Source organism: Bombina bombina, chromosome 7, assembly GCF_027579735.1.
Source record: "Bombina bombina isolate aBomBom1 chromosome 7, aBomBom1.pri, whole genome shotgun sequence".
In the NCBI taxonomy this organism is placed as follows: Eukaryota; Metazoa; Chordata; class Amphibia; order Anura; family Bombinatoridae; genus Bombina; species Bombina bombina.
Window position 1 is genome coordinate 259,324,463 of NC_069505.1, and position 23,780 is coordinate 259,348,242.

Below are 23,780 nucleotides of genomic sequence, written 5' to 3' on the forward strand. Positions count from 1 at the left end.
AGGTACATGGGGTGTTATTGTCGCTACTCAAGGTACATGGGGTGGTATTGTCGCTATACAAGGTACATAGGGTGGTATTGTCGCTATACAAGGTACATGGGGTGACATTGTCGCTATACAAGGTACAAGGGTGGTATTGTCGCTATACAAGGAACCTGGGGTGGTATTGTCGCTATACAAGGCACATGGGGTTGTATTGTCGCTATACAAGGCACATGGGGTGGTATTGTCGCTATACAAGGTACATGGGGTGGCATTGTCGCTATACAAGGTACAGGGGTGGTATTGTCGCTATACAAGGAAAATGGGGTGGTATTGTCGCTATACAAGGCACATTGGGTGGTATTGTCGCTATACAAGGTACATGGGGTGATATTGTTGCTATACAAGGTACATGGGGTGGTATTGTTGCTATACAAAGTACATAGAGGGGTATTGTCGCTATACAAGGTACATGGGGTGGTATTATCACTATCCAAGTACATAGGGTAGTATTGTCGCTATACACGATACATGGGGTTGTATTGTCGCTGTACAAGGTACATGGGGTGGCATTGTCGCTATACAAGGTACAGGGGTGGTATTGTCGCTATACAAGGTATATGGGGTGGTATTGTCGTTACTCAAGGTACATGGGGTGGTATTGTCGCTATACAAGGTACATAGGGTGGTATTGTCGCTATACAAGGTACATGGGGTGGCATTGTCGCTATACAAGGAACATGGGGTGGTATTGTCACTATACAAGGTACATGGGGTGGCATTGTCGCTATACAAGGTATATGGGGTGGTATTGTCGCTATACAAGGAACATGGGGTGGTATTGTCACTATACAAGGCACATTGGGTGGTATTGTCGCTATGCAAGGCACATGGGGTGGTATTGTCGCTATACAAGGTACATGGGGTGATATTGTCGCTATACAAGGTACATGGGGTAGTATTGTCACTATACAAAGTACATAGAGAGGTATTGTCGCTATACAAGGTACATGGGGTGGTATTATCACTATCCAAGTACATAAGGTAGTATTGTCGCTATACACGATACATGGGGTTGTATTGTCGCTGTACAAGGTACATGGGGTGGTATTGTCGCTATACAAGGTACATGGGGTGGAATTGTCGCTATAAAAGGTACATAAGGGGGTATTGTCGCTATACAAAGTACATGGGGTGGTATTATTATTATCATTTATTTGTATAGCTCGTCAAATTCCGTAGCGTTGGGTACAATGATAGGGGTATACAATGACAACATTTTTGATAAAAATACAAAACATAAAACTAAACAAATCTGGTACAGGAGGAAGAGGGTCCTGCTCTGGAGAGCTCCCAGTCTACAGGTTTAGGGTGCAGGGACATAAGGTTGGTGTAGCTTGTCACATCGGTTGTAGTTGCAGCAGTGAGTCAGGTAGTTCATCTATTAGTTTGGTTCGGATGAGGGATGGAGGACAGATGGTGCACCTCTCTGAATAGGTGGGTTTTCAAGGATTGTCTGAAGCTATACAAGGTGGGAGACAGTCTTATGGAGCGGGGTAGAGAGTTCCAGAGGACAGGAGCAGCATGTGCAAAGTCTTGGAGGCGGGAGTGGGACGTAGAGATAACAGGAGTGGAGAAACGTAGGTCAGAGGTTGATCGAAGAGGACAGGATGGGGAATATTCCACGATAAGAGAGGAAATATAGTTAGGAGTTAGATTGTTTAGTGCTTTGTAAGTTAGGGTTAATACTTTAAACTGTATTCTGGAGTGTATGGGGAGCCAGTGTAGAGACTGGCAGAGTGGAGTCGCTGATGTAGATCGGCGACTTAGGTGGATGAGTCTAGCTGAAGCATTCATAATAGATTGGAGGGAGGAGAGGCGGTGTTTTGGAAGGCCTTTTAGGAGTAGGTTGCAGTAATCAATGCGTGACAAAATGAGCGAATGAATAAGTATTTTTGTCGTTTTTTTGCGTAAAGAAGGGACAAATTCTGGAAATGTTGCGTAGGTGTGAACGGCAGGATTTAGTAAGTGCTTGTATATGTGGGTTTAATGTGAGCTTTGAGTCTAGTGTGACCCCAAGACAGCGAACCTGGGGTGAGGTATTGAGAGTAGAGTCTCCAACTGTCAGATAAATGTCAGGTGTTGGATGTCTCGAAGAGTGGGGAATAAGAAGCAGTTCAGTTTTGGACAGATTGAGTTGTAGGTAGTGTAAGGACATCCAAGAGTAAATTGCAGAGAGGCATTTGGAAATCTGGTTGAGTAAAGAGGGAGAGATATCAGGAGAGGAAAGATAGATTTGGGTATCATCAGCATATAAGTGGTACTGGAATCCAAAGGAGGCTATAAGTTTTCCAAGGGAGGATGTATAGAGAGAGAAAAGCAAGGGACCCAAGACAGAGCCTTGCGGTACTCCAACTGAGAGAGGCATAGGATAGCAAGATATGTTGTTAAAGGAAACTGAAAACGAGCGGTTTGAGAGATATTAGGCAAACCAGGAAAGGGCTGTGTTTTGGATTCCAAATGAATGTAGTATTTTTAGGAGGAGAAGATGTTCCACTGTGTCAAAAGCAGCGGATAGGTCAAGAAGAATTAGTAAGGAGTAGTGGCCTTTTGCTTTAGCTGATAACAGGTCATGTGTTACTTTAGCAAGAGCAGTTTCTGCTGAGTGTTTAGGGCCAGATTGTAGTGGATCAAGTAAAGAGTTAGTTGTGAGAAATTGAGTTAGCCGATTGGAGACCAGTAGTTCCAATAATTTTGAAGCAAAGGGAAATAAGGAGACCAGTCGATAGTTAGAAGGGGTGGAGGGGTCAAGCGAGGGCTTTTTTAGGATTGGTATGATTGATGCATGCTTGAATGTATCCGGAAATGTGCCATCGGTGAGAGATTGGTTAAAGAGAGGTTAGGGTAGGGGTTAGTGAAGCCGAGAGAGAGGGAAGAAGTTGTGAAGGAATAGGGTCAAATGGGCAGGTTGTGAAATGAGCCAAGGATAGGAGTACAGAGACTTCTTCCTCTGTTACAGGGGGGAAGTAGCATAGAGTTTTGTTAATAGAAGGGGTGGGTAGGATTGCTGAGTTTGAAGGGTGTGAGGTGCAGATCTCTTTCCTAATGGTGTCAATTTTATTTTTGAAGTGATCAGCAATAATCTGAGCAGTGAGGTTGGTAGTGGTCGGTGGTGCAGGCGGACGCAGAAGGGAGTTAAAGGTTGAGAATAGCTGGGGTTGGATGCATGAGATGACACAAGGGAGGAAAAATAGACTTGTTTGGCCAGGCTTAGCGCAGAGTTGTAGGACTTAAGGATGAATATATAATGCCGGAAATCAGCACAGGTGCGTGATTTCCTCCACTGCCGTTCAGCAGCCCGTGAACATTGCTAAAGATATTTGGTCTGTTTTGTGTGCCATGGTTGCCGTTGAGTGATTGATGTACGACGAACAGTGGAGGGTGCAGCTATGTCAAGTGTTGATTTTAGTGCAGAATTGTACTGTAAAGCAACAAAGTTTGGGCAGAAGAGGGATGAAATGTCAGAAAGCAGAGGATTCAGTTGCGTGGAAAAGTCTGTGAGATCCAAATCCTTTAAATTCCTGTAAAGTAGCAGTTTCTTGGGGGCTTGTAAAGATGTAGCAGGTAGAGTAAGAGAGAAAGTTAGTAGATGGTGGTCAGAGAGAGGAAAGGGGAAGTTAAGGAAGTTGGAAACGGCACAGAGATTAGTGAAGACCAGGTCTATGGAGTTGCCTTCACAGTGGGTTGGAGATGTTGTCCACTGGGACAGGCCAAAAGAGGAAGTAAGGGATATAAGTTTAGAGGCAGCAGGCATGTTAGGATTATCAATGGGTATTAGCACTATACAAGGTACATGGGTTGATATTGTCGCTATACAAGGTACATGGGGTGGTATTATCGCTATACAAAGTACACGAGGTGGTATTGTCGCTATACACGGTACATGGGGTGGTATTGTCGCTATACAAGGTACATGGGGGATATTGTCGCTATACAAGGTACATGGGGTGGTATTGTCGCTATACAAGGTACATCAGGTGGTATTGTTGCTATACAATGCACATGGGGTGGTATTGTCGCTATACAAGGTACATGGGGTGGAATTGTCGCTATACAAGGTACACAGGGTGGTATTGTCGCTATACAAGGTACATGGGGTGGTATTGTCAATATACAAGGTACATGGGGTGGTATTGTCGCTATACAAGGTACATGTGGTTGTATTTTCGCTATACAAGGTACATGGGGTGGTATTGTCGCTATACAAGGTACATGGGGTGGTATTGTCGCTATACAAAGTACATGGAGTATATCTTCAATACAGAATATCATGGGAACTAAGAAAATTTGATAATAGAAGTATTTTTTTTAAATGGTATCCTCTGTCTGACTCACAAAGGAAATGTAAGAGCTGACTTCATATTATAACATTTAAATGCAACAACAACCCTCTGATTATCTGTAGCATTACTGAAGGCAAAAAACAACCTTTAGTATTAATATAATAGTTATTTCGGCTGCTCTTCCTGTAATTTAACTCTGAAATGTATGGGGGATTTCCACTGCCCCGGAGAGTCTAAAAAATAAGCCAAGGAAAATGTAGACTATATGAGACTAGTGGAGCGCAGCAGAGCAGCCACTCTAGAAAATGCTTTAACATCATTAAAAATATTGATGTCTTGAGAAATGTTTATGGATAAGCCAAAAAGTTGACACATTTGATGTTTCAACAGTGAGGAAATAAAGTATTACTGTTTTAAGACATGTGAACGCCCTTTAATATACAATACAGTGTCTTACAAAAGTGAGTACACCCTCACATTTTTGTAAATATTTTATTATATCTTTTCATGTGACAACACTGAAGAAATGACACTTTGCTACAATGTAAAGTAGTGAGTGTACAGCCTGTATAACAGTGTAGATTTGCCGTCCCCTCAAAATAACTCACCCCACAGCTATTAAATGTCTAAATTGTTGGCAACAAAGGTGAATACACCCCTAAGTGGAAATGTCCAAATTGGGCCCAAAGTGTCAATATTTTGTGTGGCCACTATTATTTTCAAGCACTGCCTTAACCCTCTTGGGCATGTAGTTCACCAGAGCTTCACAGGTTGCCACTGGAGTCCTCTTCCACTCCTCCATGACGAACTCACGGAGCTGGTGTGAGACCTTACGCTCCCCTACATTCCGTTTGAGGATGCCCCACAGATGCTCCAATAGGGTTTAAGTCTGGAGACATGCTTGGCCAGTCCATCACCTTTACCCTCAGCTTCTTTAGCAAGGCAGTGGTCATCTTGAAGGTGTGTTTGGGGTCGTTATCATGTTGGAATACTGCCCTGCGGCCCAGTCTCCGAAAAGAAGGGGATCATGCTCTGCTTCAGTATGTCACAGTACCTGTTGGCATTCATGGTTCCCTCAATGAACTGTAGCTCCCCAGTGCCGGCAGCACTCATGCAGGCCCAGACCATGACACTCCGATCACCATGCTTGACTGTAGGCAAGACACACTTGTCTTTATACTCCTCACCTGGTTGCCGCCACACGCTTGACACCATCTGTACCAAATAAGTTCATCTTGGTCTCATCGGACCACAGGACATGGTTCCAGTAATCCATGTCCTTAGTCTGCTTGTCTTCAGCAAACTGTTTGCAGACTTTCTTGTTCATCAACTTTAGAAGAGATTTCCTTCTGGGACGACAGCCATGCAACTCAATTTGATGCAGTGTGCAGCGTATGGTCTGAGCACTGACAGGCTTACCCCCCACCCCTTCAACCTCTACAGCAACGCTGGTAGCACTCATACGTCTATTTCCTAAAGACAACCTCTGGATATGACGCTGAGCATGTGCACTCAACCTCTTTGGTCAACCATGGCGAGGCCTGTTCTGAGTGGAACCTGTCCTGTGAAACCCCTGTATGGTCTTGCCCACCATGAAGCAGCTCAGTTTCAGGGTCTTGGCAATCTTTTTATAGCCTAGGCCATCTTTATGTAGAGCAGCAAATCTTTTTTTCAGATCCTTAGAGAGTTCTTTGCCATGAGGTGCCATGTTGAACTTCCAGTAACCAATATGAGAGAGTGTGAGAGCAATAACACCAAATTTAACAAACCTGCTCCCCATTAACACCTGAGACCTTGTAACACTAACAAGTCTAATGACACCGGGGAGGGAAAATGGCTAATTGGGCCCAATTTGGACATTTCCATTTAGGGGTGCACTCACTTTTGATGCCAATGGTTTAGACATTAATGGCTGTGTGTTGAGTTATTTTGAGGGGACAGCAAATTTACAATGTTATACAGTCTGTACACTCACTACTTTACATTGTAGAAAAGTGTCATTTCTTCAGTGTTGTCACATGAAAAGATATAATAAAATATTTTCAAAAATTTGAGGGGTGTACTCACTTTTGTGAGATACTGTATATATAAATGATTTATGTATCTTTAGTGGAACTTTCTCAACTCTTTGGCAACACTTTGCTGTTATATACTCTACACTATATATATATATATATATATATATATATATATATATATATATATATAAAGTTTCTGTAAGGATGCAGTCAGTAGTTCTCTATGTATATGAACTAGATTCCGTAATGACACAATCCTTTTACGTATGAGAGTACTGATGGAAGCCTTCTCCTATCTCTCTTAATCTCTGATCACACCCAGAATCCCCCCAGACACCCGTATGTCTGACACGAGGCTCACCGCTGGCCCCTGAAGGTATGAAACACAATATCACTTAGAAGCACCATATCTGTAAATTGCATGAATCAGCCTGAGAAGATAACAAGATTCTGTTTTCTCTTCTTCTTTCGCTGGCTGTAGACCAAACAGAGGAAGCGCTAGATAATCATAACGTTTATGGTCTAATTTAGGAATGTGCATTATTGCACCATGGCATGGATGATTCCCTCAGCTTCTCACAGGGAGACACCTGTGGGTGACGTTCCTTTTATCACACAAATATGACAGACTGACACTCTGGGGTAATCTAACTGCCTTTGAAGTGGGTTAATTATTTTTAACTCTCTTGCTGACAGATTAGCAACAGGCCGAAAAGGTTCAATATGTCAGTCTTGAATGTATCTGCTAGAATTACACAGTTGTAGTGCTATGACTTCAAAACATTAAAGACACCTGGGTTTCCAAATCTTTTAATATGCATGTAAAAATCATGCTATTGTATTAGAGGAATGGTCTATTAAAGTTGCGTGATAAATAGGGCGAGAGGTACATAACTTAAACAGGACATAGCTAAAGTGCCGACGCAGGCTGCAGACCATTTTATGGCGCTATAACCTGAAGGGCAGTGAGTACCAATAGCAATGCCCTGTTGTGTGTAGCGCAAGAGCAGGCGCTTGTACTTAGCACAGCTTTCGCATTATATAGCAGCAGGGTCGACAGCAATGTGTTTCTACACTCTGAAGGTAACTGGTTGAGTCATTTTGAAGTTATTAAGTATAGAAAAATTATACTTTTCCCAACAGTAAAAATTACCCGAACCTTCATCAAAAATAAATTAATCTTTATGAAATTTGGCGTGCACTTGGCAGGGGTGGTTCTAGAACTTAATATTTGGGTTGGCTAATAAAGTTGTTGATGACCAGACCTCCCAACTGTCCCTATGTGAGAGGGACAGTTCCTAATTCTGGTCATATGTCCTTATTTTCAGAATTTCCCTTAGCCCCACTCACAGAACACAGACACACCCACAAACTACCCACACACACCCACTGACCACTCAGACACACCCTCAACTCCGCCCACGATCCCACCCCTCCCAACACAGCTCCACTGACAAAACAGTGACAGGCCCCCATCAACTTCCTGAGTCCCTCATACCCAGCCACCAATGTTGGGAGGTATGGAAGACACAGCACAAATAATATATGGAGCCCTTTGGTGCTACACATGCATTTGGGCTGCACCCCCCAATACCCCAATAGAACTGCCACTGCGTGCAAATAGATTGTCTTGCAAGTGCTTTTTTATTATGGGGGGGGGGGGAGGAGCAGTTGTTGCTGAGATTATAGATTTAAACTTATATTGATATATTTTGAGGATGCTTAGTAGAAGCAAAAAGCTGACAACTAAGAAAAGATGTGCTCAGCAGTGCTTTGACAGTAGAGTAGGGTAACCAATTATTTATGCCAAGCACTAGCACTGGTATTAGTTATATGTCCATCGCAGCGCTATGACATGCAATATCTGCAGCTGTTAGCAGCTCTGGAGGTGGGGAACTACAGTTCACCTTCATAAGAGCTGATTTACAACAGTGAAACTCCCTTTGTCTCCCATAACTGTCACCTTGCATATTAGGCCCATGTTTTTAGCTCAGCAGTATCTGTTGGCGCTTTACAAATAACTGATAATAGTAATAATGCTGTGGTGCTGGACATGTGTAAAAGGAGGTAGGAGAATTACTCAGTGTGTTTATGGTTAATAACTACTAATGTACTTTATTGTAAAGTGATGTCTGCTTTGAATATTATATTTATGTCACCAAACGTGTTAATGTGTGGGAGGTAGAAGAAACACATTTCAAAACATAAAATAAAAAAGTGGGTACAAAGATGGAATCTTCTGTCAAATTAACAAGTTACTATTGGTAGGAATTGCAACTGATTATGCCTGGTATATATATTGCTATCTGTATGTTTTCAGCAACCATATGAAGTTGTTAATAAGTGATGATAGTGGCAGCTATTATTTTCATTCATTATTTAATATAAAGTAAATCATTTGAATTGCTTCCCATGACTAGTAAACTATAGTGATAGTTTTCCTCTATTGTAGATAAGTATGTGTATCACATCCCTGAAATGGTTAATCAGAGAGCAAAAAGCTATCAGCTGTCTAATCCCGACATACAAAGTGCTGCATAAGCTGTATCTAATTATAGGATGGGTGATAATCAAACTTCAAAGCATGCTTCCGAGCTACAAGTATTGTGGAGAGGTTTATAGTATTCCGTCACAAAGTGCCGGAGTATTTTGTTTAGCGGGTTGGCTCATGTTGTCTGCCTACTAAAGGGCAAGGTGAGACCAAGGCTTTGAAGGACTCGCTTTGCCAGGACAGAGCCAACTCAGTTTTTTATTCCAACCCTGCGGCTCGATTCCCTTTGAAGACGGACGGAATAATTAGCATGTTAAGGAGAGGCCTCTGAACTACAAATTACAGCCTTCTGAGGCAAGTGAAAGACGAGCAATTAGAGGCTGTGATGTTGGAAGTGTTAATGTACAAATATGTGCTGGGAGTCACAGCAGCTCTGCTCATTAATAAAAAGGGAACCTGTCTGAAATTGCTACGTTTTTGTCTTATCCTTCCTGAATACACAAATGGGAACAATGTATATAACGTGATAAACCTTTTTTTTTTTTTTTCTCTTCATGTTAAAGTAAAAAGGATTCAGAAATGAACCATTATTTCAGCTGTCTGAACAGATCCAGGGGGGAGTAAACTGAACGAATCACACTAGCTGAACATTTGTTAAACATTGTTTTGTACCTTTGGTGTTTACTAATAATGTCATATTGTCATGCACTGTCTGTTACAGGTGTATTAAAGGGACTTTAACCACCACTTGCTTTGTGTAAAGAACTGTGCTTGTCTCATAGTCCTTACACAGACCACAAAATAAATTCAGTAAGCCTATTTTTTCACCAAAATGCAGCAAATTGTGTAAACCAGCTACATACTAGATAGTGATTGCTTAGAGCAGTAGACAAACCCGAACAGCTAGCACTTATATAGCACAATTATGGGACTCACCTGGGATTTTAAGCAGTTTTGCAAGTTATAGTTTTAAATTATTTGAATGCTTTTATTTTGTATGCAGGTCTTATGTAAATCACCACTTAAAGGGATAGGAAAGTCAAAATTAAACTTGCATGATTCAGATAGAGCAGGTAATTTTAAGACACTTTTAAATTCACTTCTACTTTCAAATGTGCTTTGTTCTCTTCATATCCCTTGTTAAAAAATGAATATGTACATACCATACACTAGTGGGAGCTGCTGCTAATTGGTGCCTGCGCACATTTGTCTCTTGTGATTGGCTAAATAGATATTTTCAGCTTCCTGTCAGTAGTGCAATGCTGTCCCTTCAGCAATGGATAACAAGAGAATTAAGAAAATGTGATAATAGAATTAAATTGGAAAGTTTTTTTAAAGTAGTATTTTCATAAAAGAAAATTTTGGGGTTTACTATCCCTTTAATAGGACAGGAAACACAACATTATTTTTTCAGGATTCAGACAGAGCATACAATGTTAAATAACTTTCCAATTTACTTGTATTATCAAATTTGCTTCATTCTCTTGGTATCTTTTGTTGAAAGGAAAACAATGCACTATTGGGAGCTAGCTGAGCACATCAGGTTAGCCAGTGACATAAGACATATATGGGCAGCTATCAATCAGCAGCTAGCTCCCAGTAGTACACTGTTGCTCCTGAGCCTACTTAGATATGCTTTTCAACAAAGGGTACTAAGACAAAGCAAATTAGTAGTAACTTGACAAGTTATATAAAATGTGTTTTCATGTTCCTTTAACTGCTGGTGGCATGTATTGTGTTTGTAAAGACTTTGTGTCATACAAGCCATTGATGACTCTCTGGGAAGCCGTGGTGCTTTAATACTGGTGCAAGGTTCTCATAGCATATGTGAGTATGCTACTGAAAAAGAATAACTTTTACTAAGAGCATTTTTGCTAATAGAATTATTAATTTTACCCATTCTATCCCTTTAAGCTAAGAAAAACTATCAACTAAAGGCTGTAACTACAAGATATGTGACTGGGATGGGGCATATAAATGGAATCAGGACCCCAGAAACCCAAGAAATGGCACTGATGGGAAACACTGCAAAACAATAGATAAAAAATAATTCATCTAAAAATGAACATGTTTTATGGGCACATTATAGGGAACCGCAATATCAAGAGCAGATATTGGATCAGTACAGTCAGTTATGATGTAAAACAGACAACCCAACTATCGTTACCTGAGATGGACAGTCCCTAAATCTGAGCTTTGTATCCCTATTTGCAGATTTTCCCTTAGCCCCGCCCACAGACTGCCCAGACATGGCCAATAACTGCCAGAAAAACCTTATTAAAGAACTAGAAAACAACAATGATATAATTTATAAAAATGCTGATAAGGGAGGAGGGATTGCATTTTGGACAAAACACATTATATGAGAATATATGAGGATCTATTAACAGATATTAACACCTATAAGAAAAGCAAAATTAACCCCACTACCTTTTACACTTGGGAGTTAAAAATTTTACTGGATAAAAATAAACATCTAGGGGTAATTAATGAGAAAGAATATGAATTTTTATTAAAAAAAACTACCCAAAATCCCTGTTTTTTATATCTTACCTAAGATCCACAAATCAGTAACAAGCCCACCAAGAAGGCCGATAGTGTCTGGTATTGAATCAATAAGTGCAAATTTATCTCAATACGTTGACAAATACTTACAAAAGTATGTAGTCTCATTAGATTCATACTTAAAAGATTCCACGGAGGTTATACGCCAATTGGAAAATATAAAATGGACTGAAGATATGTGTTTAGTGAGTTACATCGTTGTACACGATTATTAATCACTCACAGGGAATAGACGCAGTAAACTATTTTATTAGCAAAGACTCTAGTATCAAGACAGAACAAAGAAACTTTATTCTTGAAAGCATAAACTTTATAAGTCATAATTATTTTCTTTTCAATTATTTTTTCTATGTACAAACATGTGGTACTGCTATGGGGACTAGGTTTGCACCCAGCTATGCGAATTTGTTTATGGGATTTTGGGAACAACAATTTTGGACCACGCATGAGCTGGGTGCAAGCCTAGTCTTGTACAAAAGATATATAGATGATGTACTCATTATTTGGAAAGGCACACAGGAATCTTTTGAAGACGTATTTGGAAGTATGAATGAGAATATTTATAATATTAGATTCACAAAAGAAATAAGCAAAAATAAACTCAATTTCCTAGACCTTGAAATCTATATTGAAAATTATGTAATTAATACCAAAACATATTTTAAACCAGTGGACAGCAATAATTTTATACATTCAACAAGCTGTCATCACCAAACTTGGAAAAGTAACATCCCCAAGGGACAATTGATGAGGGTAAAGAAAAATTGTAATAAAAATGACGATTATTTAATTCAATCACAAAACTTAAAATCCAAATTCATAGAGAGAGGCTACAATGACCAGTTAGTAGAAAACATAAGACAGGAAGTTGCGAATATGGATAGAAAATCCATGCTAAATAAGAAACAGAAAGATAAAAAATACTTGCCAAACTAATGAAATTAAGGTACCCTTTATTACAGATTATAATACTAATCATAAACTGACAGAAAAAATTGTGAAAAAGTACTGGCACATGTTAAAACAGGATAAAATACTAGGACCATTGATTACTAATAAACCATACTTCGTTTATAGGAAAGCGAATAATTTGAAAAATATATTGGCCCCCACTGCTATAAAGAAACAAAGAAAATTTGATAAAGATCTAAATGGAATAGAAATAAAAGGTTTCTTTCCCTGTCTAATATGTAAATCCTGCAGACATTCCAAAAAAAGTAAGTCAGTCACCTCGAATATAAATAATAAAGAATTAAAAATTCAAGATTGTATTAGATGTACTGATAGGAACATTGTATATGTAAGCCAATGCAAATGTGGGATGCAATACGTGGATGAGTCAGAGAGACCCCTACGTGAAAGAATTTGCAAACACATATTGTCAATTGAGAACATGAATCAAGATAGGAATAAAGATTTACCTGTTCCAAAACATTTTAAAAAATGTAATAAAGGTAACCTTAAATGTTTTAACTATATGGGTATTGCTAAATTGTCAAAACAGGTAAGAGGGGGGGATATACATAAAAAATTATTATAATTAGAGACCAAGTGGATCTATAATTTAGATACCTTGCACCCACAAGGTCTTAATTTAGAAATTGAACTAGGGAGTTTCTTTAAATGAATTAGTTTTATGTATTTAAATTTAATATTATAGATTAACTCATGGTGTATACAATTAACATTTTTTAGATCTTCATATATATGTATATATTTTTTATCTGGCTTTTATCTATTTTACCCTTTTTTTAAGAATCAATTTTTCAATAGATAGATCCATTTTCTAAAACAGATCAATTTTTTAAATTAGACCAATCTCTATTTAGATCAAATTTATATAAAAATCTTTGAAAAAATTCAGGTAGATTACAAGTTTTGTCGGTAAAAACTTGCGGAGCCAACGCTCCTTTTTTTTTCCAGCGCTCACTTTAAACAACGCTGGTATTACAAGTTTTCTAAATGGCTGTGTTAGCCTCAGAAAAGTGAGCGTTGAGCAAATTCGTCGTTAGTAGTCGGAAAGAAGAGGATGCTCCGCATCGGATGTCTTGAAGATGGACCCGTTCCGTGCCGGATGGATGAAGATAGAAGATGCCGCTTGGATGGAGGACCTCTTCTGCCCCGATCGGATGAAGACTTCTGGCCGGATTGGATGAAGACTTGTGCCGGTCCAGATGTCCTCTTCTGCCCCATCGGTGCCCGGCTGGCTGAAGACGACTCAAGGTAGGGTGATCTTCAATCGGGTAGTGTTAGGTTTTTTTAAGGGGGGGATCGGGTGGGTTTTAGAGTAGGGGTGTGTGGGTTGTAATGTTGGGGGGGTATTGTATTTCTTTTTTTACAGGTAAAAGAGCTGATTACTTTGGGGCAATGCCCCGCAAAAAACCCTTTTAAGGGCTGGTAAAAGAGCTGATTACTTTGTAATTTAGTTTAGGATAGGGAATTTTGTTATTTTGGGGGGCTTTTTTATTTTATTATGGGGCTTAGATTAGGTGTAATTAGATTAAACTTCTTGTAATATTTTTTTTATTTTTTGTAATTTAGTGTTTGTTTTTTTGTAATATAGTTTAGTTTATTTAATTAAAATAAATACAAAGTTGCCTGTAAAATAAATATAAATCCTAAAATAGCTACAATGTAACTATTAGTTATATTGTAGCTATATTAGGGTTTATTTTATAGGTAAGTATTTAGTTTTAAATAGGATTAATTTATTTAATTATAGTAATTTTATTTAGATTTATTTAAATTATATTTAATTTAGGGGGGTGTTAGGGTTAGACTTAGGTTTAGGGGTTACTAACTTTATTATAGTAGCAGCGACGTTGATGCAGGAGATTAGGGGTTAATAATTGTAGGTAGGTGGTGGCGACGTTGGGGGGGGCAGATTAGGGGTTAATAAAATGTATTATAGTGTTTGCGATGCAGGATTGCGGCGGTTTAGGGGTTAATACATTTATTATAGTGGCGGCGATGTCCGGTCGGCAGATTAGGGGTTAAATAATTTTATTATAGTGTTTGCGATGTGGGGGGGCCTCGGTTTAGGGGTTAATAGGTAGTTTATGGGTGTTAGTGTATTTTGTAGCACTGAAGTTAAGAGCTTTATGTTCCGGCGTTAGCCCATAAAACTCTTAACTACTGAGTTTTATATGCGGTAGGAGTCTTGGAGGTAGAGGCTGTACCGCTCACTTCTTCCTTGACTTGTAATACCAGCATTAGGAAAATCCCATTAAAAAGATAGGATACGCAATTGACGTAAGGGGATTTGCGGTATGAAAAAGTCGCGGAAAAAAAGTGAGCGGTAGACCCTTTCCTGCCTGACTCGTAATACCAGCGGGCGTTAAAAAGCAGCGTTAGGACCCCTTAACGCTGCTTTTTAAAGTTAACGCAGAACTCGTAATCTAGGCGATTGTGTTTTAAAATAAATACCATTTTAATTAACTAATTAAAATTTACATATGTGATTATGAATATTGCACAGTGTCTGTTGCTTTTGATACAACATATTTAATCAGTTATACAGTCACACTACAACATATACAGCTAGATTTAGAGTTCTGCGGCCAAAGGGGTGCGTTAGCTACGCATGCTTTTTTCCCCCCGCACCTTTTAAATACCACTGGTATTTAGAGTTCACAGAAGGGCTGCGTTAGGCTCTAAAAAGGGAGCGTAGAGCATATTTAACGCCACTGCAACTCTCGATACCAGCGGTGCTTACGGACGCGGCCAGCTTCAAAAACGTGCTCGTGCACGATTCCCCCATAGAAAACAATGGGGCAGTTTTAGCTAAAAAAAAAAACTAACACCTGCAAAAAAGCAGCGTTCAGCTCCTAACGCAGCCCCATTGTTTTCTATGGGGAAACACTTCCTACGTCTGCCCCTAACACCCTAACATGTACCCCGAGTCTAAACACCCCTAACCTTACACTTATTAACCCCTAATCTGCCGCCCCTGCATATTATTATTAATCCCTAATCTGCCGCTCCGTACACCGCCGCCAGCTACGTTATCCCTATGTACCCCTAACATCGCCGACCACTATGTTATATTTATTAACCCCTAATCTGCCGCCCCCGCTATCGCTGACACCTGCATATTATTATTAACCCCTAATCTGCCCCTCCGTACACCGCTGCAACATACATTATAGTTATGTACCCCTAATCTGCTGCCCCTAACACCGCTGACCCCTATATTATATTTATTAACCCCTAATCTGCCCCCCACAACGTGGCTGCCAGAAACCTACAATAATTAACCCCTAATCTGCTGATCGGAGCTCACCGCTACTATAATAAATGTATTAACCCCTAAAGCTAAGTCTAACCCTAACACTAACACCCCCCTAAGTTAAATATAATTTAAATCTAACGAAATAAATTAACTCTTATTAAATAAATTATTCCTATTTAAAGCTAAATACTTACCTGTAAAATAAATCCTAATATAGCTACAATATAAATTATAATTATATTGTAGCTATTTTAGGATTAATATTTATTTTACAGGCAACTTTGTATTTATTTTAACCAGGTACAATAGCTATTAAATAGTTAAGAACTATTTAATAGCTACCTAGTTAAAATAATTACAAAATTACCTGTAAAATAAATCCTAACCTAAGTTACAATTAAACCTAACACTACACTATCAATAAATAAATTAAATACAATACCTGCAATTATCTACAATTAAACCTAACACTACACTATCAATAAATAAATTAAATTAAATACCTACAAATAAATACAATGAAATAAACTAACTAAAGTACAAAAAATAAAAAAAGCTAAGTTACAAAAAATAAAAAAATATTTACAAACATTAGAAAAATATTACAACAATTTTAAACTAATTACACCTACTCTAAGCCCCCTAATAAAATAACAAAGACCCCCAAAATAAAAAAATGCCCTTCCCTATTCTAAATTTAAAAAGTTCAAAGCTCTTTTACCTTACCAGCCCTGAAAAGGGCCCTTTGCGGGGCATGCCCCAAAGAATTCAGCTCTTTTGCCTGTAAATAAAAACACATACAATACCCCCCCAACATTACAACCCACCACCCACATACCCCTAATCTAACCCAAACCCCCCTTAAATAAACCTAACACTAAGCCCCTGAAGATCTTCCTACCTAATCTTCACCTCGCCGGGTATCACACCGATCCGTCCTGGCTCCGATGTCTTGATCCAAGCCCAAGCGGGGGGCTGAAGATGTCCATGATCCGGCTGAAGTCTTCATCCAAGCGGGAGCTGAAGATGTCCATGATCCGGCTGAAGTCTTCTATCAACGGCATCTTCAATCTTCTTTCTTCCAGAGCCATCATCTTCCAGCCGACGCGGATCCAACCTCTTCTACCGACGCCTACTCGCCGAATGACGGTTCCTTTAAATGACGTCATCCAAGATGGTAGGAAAATTCTGATTGGCTGATGGAATCAGCCAATCAGAATCAAGTTCAATCCGATTGGCTGATCCTACCTTAATTCCGATTGGCTGATAGAATCCTATCAGCCAATCGGAATTCGAGGGACGCCATCTTGGATGATGTCCCTTAAAGGAACCTTCATTCTTCAGTTGGACGTCGGAAGAAGAATTGATCCGCGCTGGAGGTCTTCAAAATGGAGCCGTTCCTCATCGGATGAAGATAGAAGATGCCGCTTGGATCAAGATGGTTGCCGGTCCGGATCTCCTCTTCTTCCCGGATAGGATGAAGACTTTGGAGCCTCTTCTGGACCTCTTCAGCCGCCGCTTGATAGAAGATTTCAGCCGGATTATGGATCGCCAGCCCCCGATTGGGCTTGGATGAAGATTTCGGAGCCTGGAGCGATCGGTGAACCTGGCATGGTGAAGATAAGGTAGGAAGATCTTCATGGGCTTAGTGTTAGGTTTATTTAAGGGGGGTTTGGGTTAGATTAGGGGTATGTGGGTGGTGGGTTGTAATGTTGGGGGGGTATTGTATGTTTTTTTTTACAGGCAAAAGAGCTGAATTATTTGGGGCATGCCCCGCAAATGGCCCTTTTCAGGGCTGGTAAGGTAAAAGAGCTTTGAACTTTTTAAATTTAGAATAGGGTAGGGCATTTTTTTATTTTGGGGGTCTTTGTTATTTTATTAGGGGGCTTAGAGTAGGTGTAATTAGTTTAAAATTGTAATATTTTTCTAATGTTTGTAAATATTTTTTTATTTTTTGTAATTTTTTTTTTTTTGTACTTTAGTTAGTTTATTTAATTGTAGTTATTTGTAGGTATTGTATTTAATTAATTTATTGATAGTGTAGTGTTAGGTTTAATTGTAGATAATTGTAGGTATTTTATTTAATTAATTTATTGATAGTGTAGTGTTAGGTTTAATTGTAATTTAGGTTAGGATTTATTTTACAGGTAATTTTGTAATTATTTTAACTATTTTAGCTATTGTACCTGGTTAAAATAATTACAAAGTTGCCTGTAAAATAAATATTAATCCTAAAATAGCTACAATATAATTTTAATGTATATTGTAGCTATATTAGGATTTATTTTACAGGTAAGTATTTAGCTTTAAATAGGAATAATTTATTCAATAAGAGTTAATTTATTTTGTTAGATAAAAATTATATTTAACTTAGGGGGGTGTTAGGGTTAGGGTTAGGGTTAGAATTAGCTTTAGGGGTTAAAAAATTTATTATAGTAGCGGTGAGCTCCGGTCGGCAGATTAGGGGTTAATGCTTGAAGTTAGGTGTCGGCGATGTTAGGGAGGGCAGATTAGGGGTTAATACTATTTATTAGAGGGTTATTGAGGCGGGAGTGAGGCGGATTAGGGGTTAATAACTTTATTATAGTAGCGGTGCGGTCCGCTCGGCAGATTAGGGGTTAATAAGTGTAGGTAGGTGGCGGCGACGTTGGGGGGGGCAGATTAGGGGTTAATAAATATAATATAGGTGTCGGCGGTATTAGGGGCAGCAGATTGGGGTACATAGGGATAATTTAGCTGGTGGCGGTGTACGGAGCGGCAGATTAGGGGTTAAAAAATTTAATAGAGTGGCGGCAATGTGGGGGACCTCGGTTTAGGGATACATAGGTAGTTTATGGGTGTTAGTGTACTTTAGAGCACAGTAGTTAAAAGCTTTATAAAACGGCGTTAGCCCAGAAAGCTCTTAACTACTGTTTTTTTTCCGCGGCTGGAGTTTTGTCGTTAGATTTCTAACGCTCACTTCAGCCACGACTCTAAATACCGGCGTTAGAAAGATCCCATTGAAAAGATAGTATACGCAAATGGCGTAGGGGGATCTGCGGTATGGAAAAGTCGTGGCTGCAAAGTGAGCGTTAGAGCCTTTCCTGACTGACTCCAAATACCAGAGGGCGGTAAAAACCAGCGTTAGGAGCCTCTAACGCTGGTTTTGACGGCTACCGCCCAACTCTAAATCTAGCCAATAGTTTTTTGCATCAATTTGATATTTATTAATTTGATATTTATTAATTTATCAGAATAGTTGCTATTTCCTGTCATACTGACAATCGAGTTAGATAAGGATATTGCTTAAATACTATCACTATAAGTATATAATTTGTAACCATGTAGAAGCAAATTACAACAAAAGGATGATATCTGAAAAATACAGTTGCACCGCAAGTGTACAATAAGATGAGGGTATTTAAGGACATTTGAGGAGTAGCTCCACTATGGCTTGACAAAGGCTCTTTCGGAGCTGAAACGCGTTGCCGTTCTACGGACTACTCACACAGTTACACTGTGAAACCCCTGTGACGTATTACACCGGAAACCGGAAGTTCAGACATCACCCCCGCATCTGTGGGCATGCTTTGGAAACAAGCACGTATTGTGTTTGGCATCAGCGGCAGCATACAGTAACGCTGCAGTAAGGATATACTATCACAAGAGACTTTTCGGGAACAAATACTCAGCACTGTTACTATACAATTTGGGGATCCTCAGGTTTCCGGTAACGGCGTCTGACCACGCTGTGACGTAGGTGCGCATGGAAGAGCGGAGGCGGCAGTGAACGGCTGAGCACGCCAGCAGCAAGCGGAGAGGAGAGTGGTGACAGCCCCAAGCAGCAATTACAGAACAGCCGACTGACACTACGCCTCCGGCTCCTCACGGCCAGCATACACAGAAATTCGGAGGCAAGCAGGAAGCAGCCTGGGTCTGGCTGAACACGCACACCTACCTTTGTCCGTGGCCTCAAGATCTCTTGGCAGGAGTATCCAGTCTGAGATATAGCCGGAGCAATTCGGAAGGGAGGCCGCACAAGCTAAGCAACATCATAGCTTGGACCGGTAAAACCTAACACAGGCCTAATAATGTCTATTGGCCACAGACAGATTAGTTAGTATATGCTTCGCACTAATAAGGAATACAAGGAGTATAAGTGGGGTCTTTTTTGGAACAAGCATTATGGTATAGCCCCCTGGCTTATGTACTTACAGACACAGGTATTTTAAGTCTGGCAGACCTGGGAGGGTGAAGAGAGTTTAATGGGGCACAAGCAGCAAAGTGTTGTATACTGATGGAGGCTAACAGCTGCTTGGTATGCCATCAATTTACAGAGTAAGTCCCTCTTAGAAACTGCCAGTGAAGTTACCTGATTCTGCCTGCTCTTTGTCGAACAGTTTGCTAATACAGGTAACACGTTGAGGAGGAACAGGGCCAGTCGCCAGTCTGGAGGAATAGGGGGGGTGAAGAGTGACAAATTAAGAGGGGGAAATAAGGAAAAGGATATTCTGCATGTAATGCTACCCCCCTGGTGACATACCCTAGGTCTAAGTCCCTCACCCTGTCCCCAGTGAAGTAGCCCTAGGTAAAATAGTAATCTACCCCGCACAGAATTGGGGAAGTTGGAGCTAAGAGAAGTGTATTGGTCTGTTGGGAGGGTGAAGAAAATCCGTTATTTGGTCACTACCATTAAAAATTTCTGGTCGTTTGTTGAAGGGCAAAGCAAAATCAAGGGAACTGTGTTTTGGCCTGCATATCTTTGGCACAGCGCTATATTATAAAAATTGAGTCTCTGCGGACTTAGTAATACTGCATCTGAAAATCAGGAAGTCCCTCACAGACCCTATACCTCACTGTTGTTTATAGTTGATGGACTCTTGTTTAAAAGGACTAGAACGCTGATATATGTGGTTATATTAAATATAATGCAGGTCTGTTTAGCTAGTTGATGATATGCTTAAACAGTTCATTGTTGTATGGCATGCTGCAGTGGAGATTGATGATAAGGTCTGCTCATTCAATATACATATAATTGTCTTAGACTTTTTGGTACATGCACTAACTGTATATAAGGCAAAGTGAAATTCACTTATATATAATTTTTTTTTTTTTTTTATTGTTTTTGAATTGCACAAATTTAAATTTAAGTTTGGTTATCCTAGGACATAGAGAGCTTAGGGGAATATTGTTTGGTTATCCTAGGACATATAGATCTTAGGGGAATATTGTGGTATGTTGCACAGTCTATGGTATAGTCACGTTTTTATATTTTCTGTAGTTAAATTAGATATACCTCTATGGTACACATATGGAGAAATTTGTACACACAGTGAAAACAAAATCGCCAGTAATGGCTCCTAAAAAAGACAAAAAAAGCAAAGCCACTGTTTTGCAGGATAGTATATTGGAAGAGGGTAGTAGCTTTAAAATGGACACAGACTCACAGGCTTTGATAAAAGCCATATGCGTGGCAATGTCCCCACAATTTGACCAACTGCGCCAAGACGTACTCACACTTACAAATGAAATACATGGATTCAATAGCAGAATAGAAGCAGCTGAACTTCGCATTTCAGATATCGAGGATAGAATGAATATAGTAGAACAAGATACAAGCCAGCATAAAACATCACTAGAAAAACTGCAGGACAAGGTAGATGACCTCGAGGATAGAGCCAGAAGGAATAACCTGAGATTGGTAGGGGTCCCAGAAACATCAGAATATACCGACTTAAAAAATTTTTTCGTAGAGAAATTACCCCTCCTGTTAGATTTACCAGATCCTACACGACAGATAGTGATCGAAAGAGTGCACAGAATAGGGCAGTTAAGAACTAGAGCTGATGGTGCGCAGATACCCAGACAAGTGATAGTGAAACTGCTAAATTACCAAGATAAAGTAGATCTGTTGAATGCCTATCGCAAAAAGAAGGAAGTCTTGTTAGAAGGTGCTAAACTATTAATGTTTCAGGATTACTCGGTTGAAACAACAAATAGGCGGAAGGTCATGGCCCCTTTATGTACACGCATTATTAAAAAAGGTTTCGAAGCATTCTTATTATATCCAGCTAGGATAAAGGTCCGTAAAAACAACACCTGGTTTATGTTAAATACATATCAAGAAGTTAACATGTTTTTAGAGGAGAATGACTAAGAATGTGTTTGGTTCTTAAAGAAGATGAAAGAATCAAATTCCTATAACAGTGATGATGCATATAATTGAAGATGTTTTTAAGTTTCAGTGTTGGTTTTTTTCCCCTTTTTTTTTTTTTTTTTTTTCTTCCCCTCCTCTCCCTTCTCCTTTTCTCTTTGGCATTCTTTTCCCCTGCCCCCCCCCTCCTCCGATAGTGAGAGTCGCATCAGGTTTATGGGACATCTATTATATTATGGAGCATAAAGTCAAAAGAGATTTAAAGTTTCCAGGTTAGTAGAATGACAGAGACTGTAAACATCAATCTGGTATCTTGGAATATCAGAGGCATAACTAACCCAATTAAAAGAAAAATGGTTATAAAAAACCTTAAAAAACTTAAATGCAATATTGCATTTTTACAGGAAACGTATGTAACCCAAAAGGAAGTAAATAAACTGAAAACAGATTGGGTGGGTGAAGTTATCGCTTCAGTTGGGACTACCAGAAAATGTGGAGTGGCTATTTTGCTACACAAAAATTTAAATTATAAGATCGCCCAGTTAGAGATAGATGTAGAGGGACGGTTCATTATAATGCAGATAGAGATAAAGGATCAAGTATATATATTGTGCAATATTTATGGACCCAACAATCAAAGCCCAGAATTTTGGGAAAAAATAAAAGCTAAATTGACACCATATATAGAAAGCAATCTGATAGTTGCTGGGGATTTTAATCTAGTCGCTCAACTCCCACTAGACAGATGGCCGCTCAAAGTGAGAGGTCTAGGTCGAGAGAAATGCAATATCACTCGTTTTCGAAAATTTAGAAACACGTTAAACTTAAAGGATGTGTGGCGGATTCAGAATCCAGAGTCAAAAGCTTATACATGTAAGTCCAATACGTATAAATCACTATCACGGATAGATTATATACTAATAAATGAAAGGCTTGTTGGGATTGCTGAGGCAGATATAAATTCGATTATTATATCAGACCATGCTCCAATATCACTATCTTTATCAATTGGTTCTGCTAGTAAAAATAGCCCCACATACCCTTTCCCAAAACACCTATACTCAAATCTTAAATTTCAGAATTGGTTAATAGAGGCCTGGAAAAAGTATGAATGTTTGAATAAGAATTCAGTCAAAAGCCCTGAGACATACTGGGAAGCCTTGAAGGCGGTACTACGTGGCGAAATAAAGGCATATTTACATAAGCTATGGAAAAAAACTCAGCTTCGGGAGGGACAGCTAACAAATCAGTTATCAAATGCATATAACACATATTTACATACAGCCTCGCCATCTAATTGGCAGAGCTATGCTAAAGTAAAAAAAGAAAGAGATATATTCCTCCAACAAAAAGCTGCTTACACGGTGGCCAGGGTCAATGCAAGATTATATAAGTATGGGGGAAAGATAGGTAAAAATTTAGCTAACTTAGTCAAACAAAATCGGGGTTCTAATTTCATATCTGCAATATCAGTTAATGGCAGTCGCTTAACACAATCTAAGGACATAAGCAAAAAATTTCTAGAATATTATACCCAAATTTTTCTATCTAAGGATATTAATGAGGACAATAAAAAAGCTGTTTGGGATACATGTAGGCTCCCGACATTGGATGAGAATGCATGCAAATCGATGTGCGAACCAATTAATAAAGAAGAAGTCACTCAGGCAATAAAAGGTAGCAAGCTTAATAAGGCATCAGGTCCGGACACTTTTCCGGCAGAATTTTATAAAATTCTTATACAGCAAATAACGGATCCTCTATGTGAACTGTTCAATGCATATTACCTGCAAGGACACCCCATTTCGAATAATTTCAGTGCCTCCCTAATAGTGTTAATTTTAAAGAAGGGCAAGGATGCAGAAAATCTAGACTCCTATCGCCCTATATCCTTGCTCAATGCCGATTATAAATTATTAACAAGTATTTTAGCAGCTAGATTACAAAAAATTCTGGACAAACTTATCCACCCAGACCAAACTGGTTTTTTAAAGGGCAGATCTCTCTTTTCAAATTT